At 43.5% G+C, this 11332-nt stretch overlaps 1 non-coding gene across 1 annotated transcript; it reads left to right on the top strand.

Annotated features, from left to right (window-relative positions):
- Positions 1-10492: 10492 nt before the first annotated feature.
- Trnas-uga (transfer RNA serine (anticodon UGA)) lies at positions 10493-10567 on the top strand. The gene has a single exon. It is a non-coding gene; the product is annotated as a tRNA-Ser (tRNA).
- Positions 10568-11332: the final 765 nt, after the last annotated feature.

Below are 11332 nucleotides of genomic sequence, written 5' to 3' on the forward strand. Positions count from 1 at the left end.
GATCCTTTCTATCACTGTTACACTGAAGACATTTATTCTGGGCTTGCCACGCTACTCCAACCTAGCACTTTGATGCGTAGAACATGCACAAGAGCCCATGTAGGTATTTCATCTTGTGGAGTTAAAAGCAACCATTTCCCCACCGTGAAGAAACTGCATCCGTCAGTATACTCACCCCACACAGATGTACATAGTAAAACTGCACAACAGTTGTGCTCTCCTAAATATCAAATCATTATGTCAGTATTATAAAAAGGATAGTTGCTACTCGCCATATAGTGGAGGTGCTGAGTCGCAGATCGGCATAACAAAAGGACTATCACAAAATGACCTTTTGCCAACAAGGCCTTTGCAAAAACAGACAAAACACACACACACATACACAGACACACAAACACATTCAAACTCAACTCACATATACATGACCACAGTCTCTGGCAACTGAAGCCAGACTTCTGCTGCCAGAGAGTTCGGTCATGTGTGTGTGAGTTGTGCTGTATTTGCGCGCGTGTGTGTGTGTGTGTGTGTGTGTGTGTGTGTGTGTGTGTGTGTGTGTGTATTTTTTACAAAGCCCTTGTTGCCCAAAAGCTCATTTTGTGACACACTTTTTATTGTACCTATCTGTGGCTCAGCATCTCGGGTAGGTGTTGAGTAGCAACTATCCTTTTCATAGCGTTGTTACATTGCATCCTGGATTTTCCATTACTAAATCATTATATATTTTATAATTCACAAGCATTATTCATTCTCTGTCAGAGTGATATGTAATACCACAAAATGTACTACAAATCCTGTGTATCACTCCTGTAAGGAGTGTGAGGACTGTACACAACATGCTGTGTCTATGCACAGTACTTCTGCCAGGCGATAGGCAGAATGTTTGTAATCAGTGTTTTTTTGTTTGGTCTGTAATGTTACACATGACAAACAGATCACTTGTGTCATGATTTAAGCACAGCTAGGCAATCTGATGATGTTAAACAAACAAAACCAGTTGTAACGCAGTAAATGTGTAATACTATAGATGAGATGGTTTTCATTATTCATTAACAATGCTTGTCCACACATGGCAAATGTCTCCAGGGATCTTTTGAGTGATATTGAATCACTCTGGCAGCCAGCAAGATCCTCAGATCTATCCTCAATAAAATATTTATAGGGCCAGATTGGATGTCAACTCCATTCCAGTGCCAGTATCCTGGATACCCAGGACCAGTCAGTTCCTTCCAAGTGCTGCTAGTATCCAGGATACTGAGGATCAGTTGCAACACTTGGGCAGCAGCTTGTCTCAAGGGAAGATGCAGCTGATTTATGGCACCCTTGCCCACTTTATGTATTCAGGCCAGATAGGGTGCAGTGTTATACTTAGAGGTGGGCCCGTACTGCCAAGTTCTACATAAATTGGTTAAGTTTTGCAATCACTAAAATTACATCATTTATTCTCTTGGCTGATAAAGTTTCATTACAGTTCCTTCTCCCTTTATGAGCACTTTTTTTGTCAGATGATGTATCTAGACTAAAAATGGAAATCACTTGTTAACAGAATGATAAATTGTAATGTCCACAGTATACAAACGTCCATTTGAACAACTAGTATATAAATATAATTATTTGTTAATTATGAGTGTAGTCATCAAATACAGTGGAATGTCAGGTCTTAAATGGCTACACAGGATAATTGAAATGGCCTGGGAGTCGGGACAGGTTCCATCAGACTGGACAAAAGCAGTAATCACACCAATCTTTAAACATGGAAACAGAAAAGATTGTAACAACTACAGAGGTATCTCTTTAATCAGCGTTGTGGGTAAAATATTCTCAGGTATTGTTGAAAGGAAAGTGCAAGTATTAGTTGAGGACCAATTGGATGAAAATCAGTGTGGGTTTAGGCCTCTTAGAGGTTGTCAGGACCAGATCTTTAGCTTACGGCAAATAATGGAGAAGGGTTATGAGTGGAACAGGGAGTTGTATCTATGCTTTATAGATCTAGAAAAGGCATATGACCAGGTTCCTAGGAGGAAGTTATTGTCTGTTCTACAAGATTATGGAATAGGAGGCAAACTTTTGCAAGCAATTAAAGGTCTTTACATTTACAGTCAGGCAGCAGTTAGAGTTGACGGTAAATTGAGTTCATGGTTCAGAGTAGTTTCAGGGCTAAGACAAGGCTGCAACCTGTCTCCACTGTTGTTCATATTATTTATGGATCATATGTTGAAAACAATAGACTGGCTGGGTGAGATTAAGATATGTGAACACAAAATAAGCAGTCTTGCATATGCGGATGACTTAGTTGTGATGGCAGATTCGATTGAAAGTTTGCAAAGTAATATTTCAGAGCTAGATCAGAAATGTAAGGACTATGGTATGAAGATTAGCATCTCCAAAACGAAAGTAATGGCAGCAGGAAAGAAATATAAACGGATTGAGTGCCAAATAGGAGGAACAAAGTTAGAACAGGTGGACGGTTTCAAGTACTTAGGATGCATATTCTCACAGGATGGCAACATAGTGAAAGAACTGGAAGCGAGGTGTAGCAAAGCTAATGCAGTGAGCACTCAGCTACGATCTACTCTCTTCTGCAAGAAGAAAGTCAGTACCAAGACTAAGTTATCTGTGCACCGTTCAATCTTTCGACCAACTTTGTTGTATGGGAGCGAAAGCTGGGTGGATTCAGGCTACCTTATCAACAAGGTTGAGGTTACGGATATGAAAGCAGCTAGGATGATTGCAGGTACTAGTAGATGGGAACAATGGCAGGAAGGTGTCCACAATGAGGAAATCAAAGAAAAACTGGGAATGAACTCTATAGATGTAGCAGTCAGGGCGAACAGGCTTAGATGGTGGGGTATGTTACACGCATGGGAGAAGCAAGGTTACCCAAGAGACTCATGGATTCAGCAGTAGAGGGTAGGAGGAGTCGGGGCAGACTGAGGAGAAGGTACCTGGATTCGGTTAAGAATGATTTTGAAGTAATAGGTTTAACATCAGAAGAGGCACCAAAGTTAGCACTGAATAGGGGATCATGGAGGAACTGTATAAGGGGGGCTATGCTCCAGACTGAACGCTGAAAGGCATAATCAGTCTTAAATGATGATGATGATGATGATGATGAGTGTAGTTGTGTAAATAACATGAAAATGGCAACCACTTACTACAATTAGAGAAGCAGAAGATTCTTTCCAATGTAGTGGCTTTCTTCTAATTCTATTTTGCCTATGTAAGCATAACTAGTTCACAAAATTTTCGTTGTAATTTAATTTCTGATCAGTGTATCTAATCAGTTCCTGACAGCATCTATTATCGTGACTTATTCCGTAACCCTGATGCTACTGCTTTATGATGAGAACAATGGAACCTAATAAACTAATCACCATCCTCTTAGTTATATCATTCCAATCATTTTGACATCCATGGACAAAAACAAATAATTTACTGTTTCCTGTACCTTTAATATACAACAAGAGAGACACTGTGTTGAATTGACTACTGCATCAGAATCAAACATTAGGACTGGACAGCAAACTGTCACACTGATATGTCAGTAGTTAAAAAAATTGAAATACAGTTTAAAATTGGCCTCATCCTCTGAGGTAAGAATATTATTGAATGTTACTAACATTGTATCTTTTTTCTGGTTGATAGCAATGTACCTCAAAAAAGCAGACATCAAAGAAGGACAAGATCATGGAAAGAGTGAAAGCAGTAAGAAACAAGTAAGTCTGTGTTGCATTTTGAATCCAAATTACAACCCATTTTTCTAAATTACAATTACTGCACCTGGCAGTATTATATAATTTGTAAAGTCTGCTATTAATGAGGTCTTTCCATTAAAAAAATACTAACTGTAAATAATGGAAGGAATAAAGGTAACAGCTCAGTATATAGTCAAGATGTTTAGTCATCTGCAAGCACATAAACAAGACTGAGAACCTTGCTTGGCTTTCAGCTTAATCCCTCTCCAGAGCTAACACAACATGCACATACACACCAGCATCCCAACTTGATTAGGTTAAGGGGAAAAAGGAGGAGCTTGGGAGGGAAGAGTGGCTGACAGCTGGGAGGGAGAGGTGGTAAACACACAGGGTAGTTGTAAGCAGCATGAAGTGACATAGTGGAGTGGACCGAGAGGGAGAGATTGAACAAGGGAAGAAGATGACAAAGCTAAAGTCAGGTGGGAAGGGTAGAGGCGTGTGTGTTAACAGGGTCTAGTACTACGTGAGGCCAAGAGAGTTAATATATGTGTTGCAAGGATAGTACCAAATTATGTAACTTAGAGAAACTGCTCTTGAGGGAAGGAACCAGTTAGCATATATTATGAAGCAGACATTGACATCAAGCATGTTGTGCTCAGTAGTGTGTTCTGCCTCTGGATGATCAGTTCCACTTTTTGGCAAGGTATCAGGTGACCATTCTGATGGATGAGCAACTGATCCATGTTCATGCCCACATAAAATGTTGTGCCAAAGTTACAGCAGAGTTTGTATGTGATATGACTGCTTTCACAGACAACTCTGCCCCTGATAGTATAGGATATGCCATTGATATGACTGGAACAGGATGTGCTGGTTGCAAACCTTGCACCTGAGTCAGCTACAGGGGTATGGTCAATGTGGGAAGAGTTTGGGAGTTGGTAAGGTTTAAGGAAGGACTAGGATATGTTGTAAATTGGACAGATGGCAGAATACCGCTTTGGGGGAACTGAGAAGGAATGTGGATAGGATGTTCCTCATTTCTGGCCATGCTGATATTTACTCAAGCATTGGTGAATGATATGGTTAAGTTATTGTGGTTGGAGGTGATATTGTACATAAATCATGGTGTTCTTATGCAGATGTACATAGGGGTGATCAGACAATTAAAGGTATATGTGAATATGGCACAGGAAATATATTTGCAGACTAGGTTTAAGGAGCAAGGCCTCCCTATGAAGGCCACAGTAAGACTTTTAGCATACTGGGTAAGGAGTTGCTTGTCAGTGCAGATGTGTTATCCATTTGTAGCCTCAACAAATAGGAGAGATTTTTCTATATGGAAGGTATGACAGCTGTCAAAATGCAGTTACTGTTGATAGAAGGCTTGATATGGACAGATATTTATATATGGAGTCATCAGAGAGGTTGAGGTCAATGTTTAGGACAATAGCACGCTTGGCTGAGGAGGAATAAGTGGAGTGTATGGGATAAGGTTTTGTGGTTGTGAAACAATGGGGGCACAGTGTTTCATCCCTGTGTCCAGATCATGAAGATATCATCAACGAACCTGAACCAGAACAGGGGTTTGGGATTTTTGGAGGCTAGGAAGGTTTCTTCTAGATGAGCCACAAACAGGTTGACGTAGGAGGGGGCCATCTGGGTGCCTGTGGCTGTGTACCTTTCCTTCAAAGGGGATGTAGTTGTCTGTTAGGATAATGCTAGTAAGGTGTATGAGCAATGAGGTAGTAGTTTTGGAGTGTGAAGGATGATGGGAAAGGTAGTGTTGAATACCAGCAAGACCATGTTCATGAGGTCGTTGATGTGTAGAGAAGTGGTGTCAATAGTGACAGCCGGCCGGTGTGGCCGAGCAGTTCTAGGCGCTTCAGTCTGGAACCATGCGACTGCTATGGCCGCAGGTTCGAATCCTGCCTCAGGCACGGATATGTGTGATGTCCTTAGGTTGGTTAGATTTAAGTAGTTCTACGTTCTAGGGGACTGATGACCTCTGAAAGTCCCATAGTGCTCAGTGCCAATTGAACCATTTGAACAGTGACATTAGAGGGACAGGAGATAAAGGGGTGGGGATGGTGGAGAGCCTCTTTGGTTAGTGAGGCTAGATTTTTGGCAATTGGTTGGAGGTGCTGGTCAGTGATGGTCAATGATTCTTTCAGTAGCGGCAGTATAACCAGTTACAATGAGGTGTCCAGGATTGTTGGGTTTGTGGATTTTGGGGAGCATGTAGCAAATGAGTGTGAGGGGTGTTATAGGGGTAGGGAGGGAAATGGATTCAGGGAAGAGTTTCTGAGAAGGGTCTAGGCTTTAAGCAGGCACTGAATATTACGTTGGACATCTGGAAGAGTTTATAGGTGGAAGAGTCAGATAATTGACAGAGGTCTCCTGCCATGTAGTCACTGTGATTCGTAATGAAAATGGGTGAACCTTTTTTGAGGCTGTGTATGACTGTCCTTCCTTCTGCTGAAAGGTTGTTCTTGGGGAGGGAACTGGGGACAGACAATGAGGCCAGGTTGGAAATAATGAACTCCTCTAAGACGATCGGGGGGGGGGGGGGGGGGGGGTTAGATGGGAGGGGGAGAATCATGGTTATATGGTCGTATGAACTGGGAGAGGCACAGTTCAGTGCTGGATTAGGTTGGCTTTGGTCAGAAGGATTGGTGGCAAAGAAGTGTTTCCATTGCACGGATTGGGAGAGAGAGGGAGACAGAGAGAGAGAGAGACAGAGTAGTTCACCTTCAGCCATACTCCCAAATTTAACCATGATGGACTTGTTGAAGATCTACTCTCCTTCTCCCGATCCCTGCAGTGGAAACACTTCTTTGCCACTAACGCCTCCAACTTAAAGCAACCTAATCCCAACATTGAAACCTGCCTCTACCAGTTCATATGAACATCCAGCCATGATCTTAACCCTTCCCACCCAACCATCCCCGGTCAGCTCACAGGAATTCCTTATCTCCAACTCAGCCTCACCATCCTTCCTCAAGACCTTTCCTAAGAGCAACAATATTTCAGCAGAAGAAAGGGCAGTCACACACAGCCTCAAAACAGACCCTCACCTAATCATGGTACTTGCAGGCAAAGGTTCCACCATTTTCAATCTGAATCACAGTGACTACATGGCAGGAGGCCTCTACCAATTGTCTGACTCTTCCACCTATAAACGCTGCCAGACTGATCACATCCCAGAAGTCCAACATAACCTTCAATCCCTGCTTAAAGCCTAGGCCCTGCCCAGAACCTCTTCCCTGAATCCATTTCCCTCCTGATCCCTATGATACCCTTCATGCCCACCTTCTACATGCTCCCCAAAATTCACAAGCTCAACAATCCTAGACACCCCACTATAGCCCCAACTGAAAGAATTTAGGCCCTCATTGACCAATGCCTCCAACCAGTTGCCCAAAATCTAACCTCCCACATCAAAGACACCAACTACTTCCTCCATCAACTCTCCACCATCCCCACATCTTTACCTCCTGGATCTCTACTCCTCACCATCGGCACTGCTTTCCTATACACCAACATCCTGCATACCTCTGGTCTTACCACTGCTTAACACCACCTCTCCCAACACCCTTCAGATTCCAAACCCACTGTCTCATTTATTATACATCTTACTAACTTTATCATAAAGACAACTACTTCTCCTTTGCAGCTATGGGCATCCATACGGCACACTTCTAAGCCAACCTGCTTATGGGCTATCTACAAGAAAACCTTCATATCCTCCCTATCCTCCTAACCTTGTAGTCTAGTTTAGGTTCATTGATGATATCTTCATGAACTGGACTCCAGGCCAAGACATACTCTCCTCATTCCTTTTCAACCTCAACACCTAGTCCCATCCATTTCACCTGGTCTTCCTCAATCCAGCATACCACTCCTGGATGCAAATCTCCTCTTTTCTGATGGCTCCATCCACATCTCTGTCCACATTGAATCCACCAACCACCAACAGTACCCACACTTTGACAGCTATCATCATTTGCACACCAAAAGGCCCTCCCACACAGCCTGGCCACCTGGAGATGGCATATCTGCAGTGACAGAACTCCTTTGCCCAGTATGGTGAACATTTCACAAAGGCCTTCACTAACAGGCAGTATCCCCCAGACCTGGTCCACGAACAGATTTCCCATGCCATATCCCCACACACTCCCAATCTTCCCACTCTCCCCAAGAACTAGCTACAAAGGAGTACCCCACTTCATCATCCAATACCACCCCAGAATGGAACAGTTCTCTATAATTATGCCCTGAAATGAGGGGCATCCTACCCAATATCCTTCCCACCCCTCCCAAATGGTGTTCCATCACCCACCCAACCTCCACAACACCTAGGCCATCCCTACGACACTCCCAATCCCAGCCCTTTGCCACATGGATCATATGTCTATGGAAGACCTAGGTGCAAGATGTGCCCAATCCACCCACCCACCACTTCGTATTCCAGTCCTTTCACAGGCTTATCCTACCCCATCATCAACTGGGTCACCTGTGAAAGCAGCCATGCACATGTCAGTTCTGTTGCAATCATTGCACAGCTTTTTCTGTTGGTATTACTACAAACTAGCTGTCTGTCAGGATGAATGGCAAACTGCCGAACTATGGCCAAGAGGAAAGTGGGCCAACCTGTGGCACAACGTGCAGCTGAACATAACATACTTGATTTTACTGGCTTCTTCACAACCTGGGCCATCTTGATTCTAGCATTAACCACCAGTTTTCCTGAACTTTGCAAATGGGAGTTACTCTTACAACACACTGTCTCTTCTCCCAAAATTATCTCAGCCTCAATCTATAATAACCTACTGTCTCCTACACCCTCTATCCAACAGTTTCCACCCCTCTGTTCTATTACCTCCTCCCAATTCACGTCCCGTCACCCTCACTATACATCACTCTCTGCCAACACATCCACCAGTCTTTTCCACTTTCTACTTCTCTCCTTTTCCCACTCCCCTTCCCTCTGCCTCCTCCAAAGCCTCATGACACTGCATCTGGCAGCCTTGTCCTGCCACCTTCTAGTCCCTGCACTCTCCACCAGATGGCACTCTTCTCTCCTCAACCTATACATTGCTATCCCTCCCCCTTCCCTGCTCCACTACAGATTGCTGCTTTCATTCAGTGCTTGTTCAGTGCAATAATTGCAGTCTGGCCAGAGATAGAGGTAATGTGTGCATGAGGTATGCCTGTTTATGTGAACATGTGTGTTTTCCTTTCTTTTTTGAAGAATGGTTTGGCCAGAAGCTCAGTGTGTAATAGTCTTTTTCTTCTGTCTGTCAGCAACTCACCATTTCAGCTTTATGGTGAGTAACAAGCTATCCTTTTCATAACTGTTCATTTACCTGTTAAAATTTTCTAGCCTACCTGTCCAATTAAGGGATCTTACATTTCATGCTCTGACCCACAGAATGCGAGTTTTGTTTCTCCTAATGATGTCATCATCTTGAGTAGTATGCTCCTGGAGAACCGAATGGGAGAGTACTTTACCCAACAGAATACCATCATCATTTAGCCGTACAGCAGAGGTGCATACCCTTGGGAAAAATTATAGCTGTAGTTTCCCCTTGTTTTCAGCAGATCATAGTACCAGCACAGCAAGTTCATTTTGGTTGATGTTACTAGGCATCCACACTCATGCCCCTGAAACTATTGAAAAGACTGCTGTCCTTCTGCAGGAACAACATATTTGTCCGGCCTCTCAACAGATACCCCTCCGTTGTGGCTGCACACGTGGTATGGGTATCAGTACTGCTGAGGCTCAAACCACCCCATCAATGCAAGGTCCATGGCTCACAGACTGCAAGTATATTTCACATCCAGAATGAGATTTTCACTCTGCAGCGGAGTGTGCGCTGACATGAAACTTCCTGGCAGATTAAAACTGTGTGCCCGACCGAGACTCGAACTCGGGACCTTTGCCTTTCGCGGGCAAGTGCTCGGTCGGGCACACAGTTTTAATCTGCCAGGAAGTTTCATGTCAGCGCACACTCTGCTGCAGAGTGAAAATCTCTTTCTGGAAACATCCCCCAGGCTGTGGATAAGCCATGTCTCCGCAATATCCTTTCTTTCAGGAGTGCTAGTTCTGCAAGGTTCGCAGGAGAGCTTCTGTAAAGTTTGGAAGATAGGAGACGAGGTACTGGCAGAAGTAAAGCTGTGAGTACTGGGCGTGAGTCGTGCTTCGGTAGCTCAGTTGGTAGAGCACTTGCCCACGAAAGGCAAAGGTCCCGAGTTCGAGTCTCGGTTGGGCACACAGTTTTAATCTGCCAGGAAGTTTCATGTCAGCGCACACTCCACTGCAGAGTGAAAATCTCATTCTGGAAACATCCCCCAGGCTGTGGATAAGCCATGTCTCCGCAATATCCTTTCTTTCAGGAGTGCTAGTTCTGCAAGGTTCGCAGGAGATCTTCTGTAAAGTTTGGAAGGTAGGAGACGAGGTACTGGCAGAAGTAAAGCTGTGAGTACTGGGCGTGAGTCGTGCTTCAGTAGCTCAGTTGGTAGAGCACTTGCCCGCGAAAGGCAAAGGTCCCGAGTTCGAGTCTCGGTCGGGCACACAGTTTTAATCTGCCAGGAAGTTTCATGTCAGCGCACACTCCACTGCAGAGTGAAAATCTCATTCTGGAAACATCCCCCAGGCTGTGGCTAAGCCATGTCTCCGCAATATCCTTTCTTTCAGGAGTGCTAGTTCTGCAAGGTTCGCAGGAGATCTTCTGTAAAGTTTGGAAGGTAGGAGACGAGGTACTGGCAGAAGTAAAGCTGTGAGTACCAGCCGTGAGTCGTGCTTCGGTAGCTCAGTTGGTAGAGCACTTGCCCGTGAAAGGCAAAGGTCCCGAGTTCGAGTCTCGGTCGGGCACACAGTTTTAATCTGCCAGGAAGTTTTATATTTCACATGTTTACTGGTATCCCACCATCAATCAGTTCTGCAGGGAATACTTTGGAAATCACATCATCACGATTTTTCATAAATGTTTGATATTTTTCTCCTTAGTTACTTGTTTAACAAGACTCTTTACTGTGTTCTACCATAACTGCAACTAAATTAGGCTGTTTGCTACATTTTGTCAGGTGGAGCAAGATGTAATGTGTCAACTATAAAAGAAATGTTGGAGTTTCTCAAAACTTGTCACTGTTTGAAATTCTCTCAATAAAAATGTGTAGCCCTCTTGGGGAAATTAAATAACTAATTTTATTGTCATTCTAACTGATTCTGGAATCCAGAATATTATTATATTAATGATGAGGTGAAAATAAATACTTTCCAATAGATTTTCTCTCTCCACTTTAATGTTCTGTAAAATTCAGCAATAATTACAGTAATTTTCATGCCATGCCATATTTTTCTTATTTCTATCCCTGTATTCAAGTTCTTATGTCCCAAATATAAAGCCTTTTCTTTGCATCCATTATTAAAATTTCTGTGCCTATTTTCTCTATATCTAGAGGACAAATTGTGGAAAACACGTGCAGATACATAAACAGGACTGAGTGTGCAATACTGCCTGTTGTCATGAGGCCATTCTGCTCTCAATACTGAGTGCCATTAGGTGGCCCCTATTTCTACACCTGTGAACTGTGCAACTGATTCTCATGGACCACTGCACTGCAGCTGTCACTGCACA

The sequence above is a fragment of the Schistocerca cancellata genome, chromosome 5 (genome assembly GCF_023864275.1).
Source record: "Schistocerca cancellata isolate TAMUIC-IGC-003103 chromosome 5, iqSchCanc2.1, whole genome shotgun sequence".
NCBI classification, from domain to species: domain Eukaryota; kingdom Metazoa; phylum Arthropoda; class Insecta; order Orthoptera; family Acrididae; genus Schistocerca; species Schistocerca cancellata.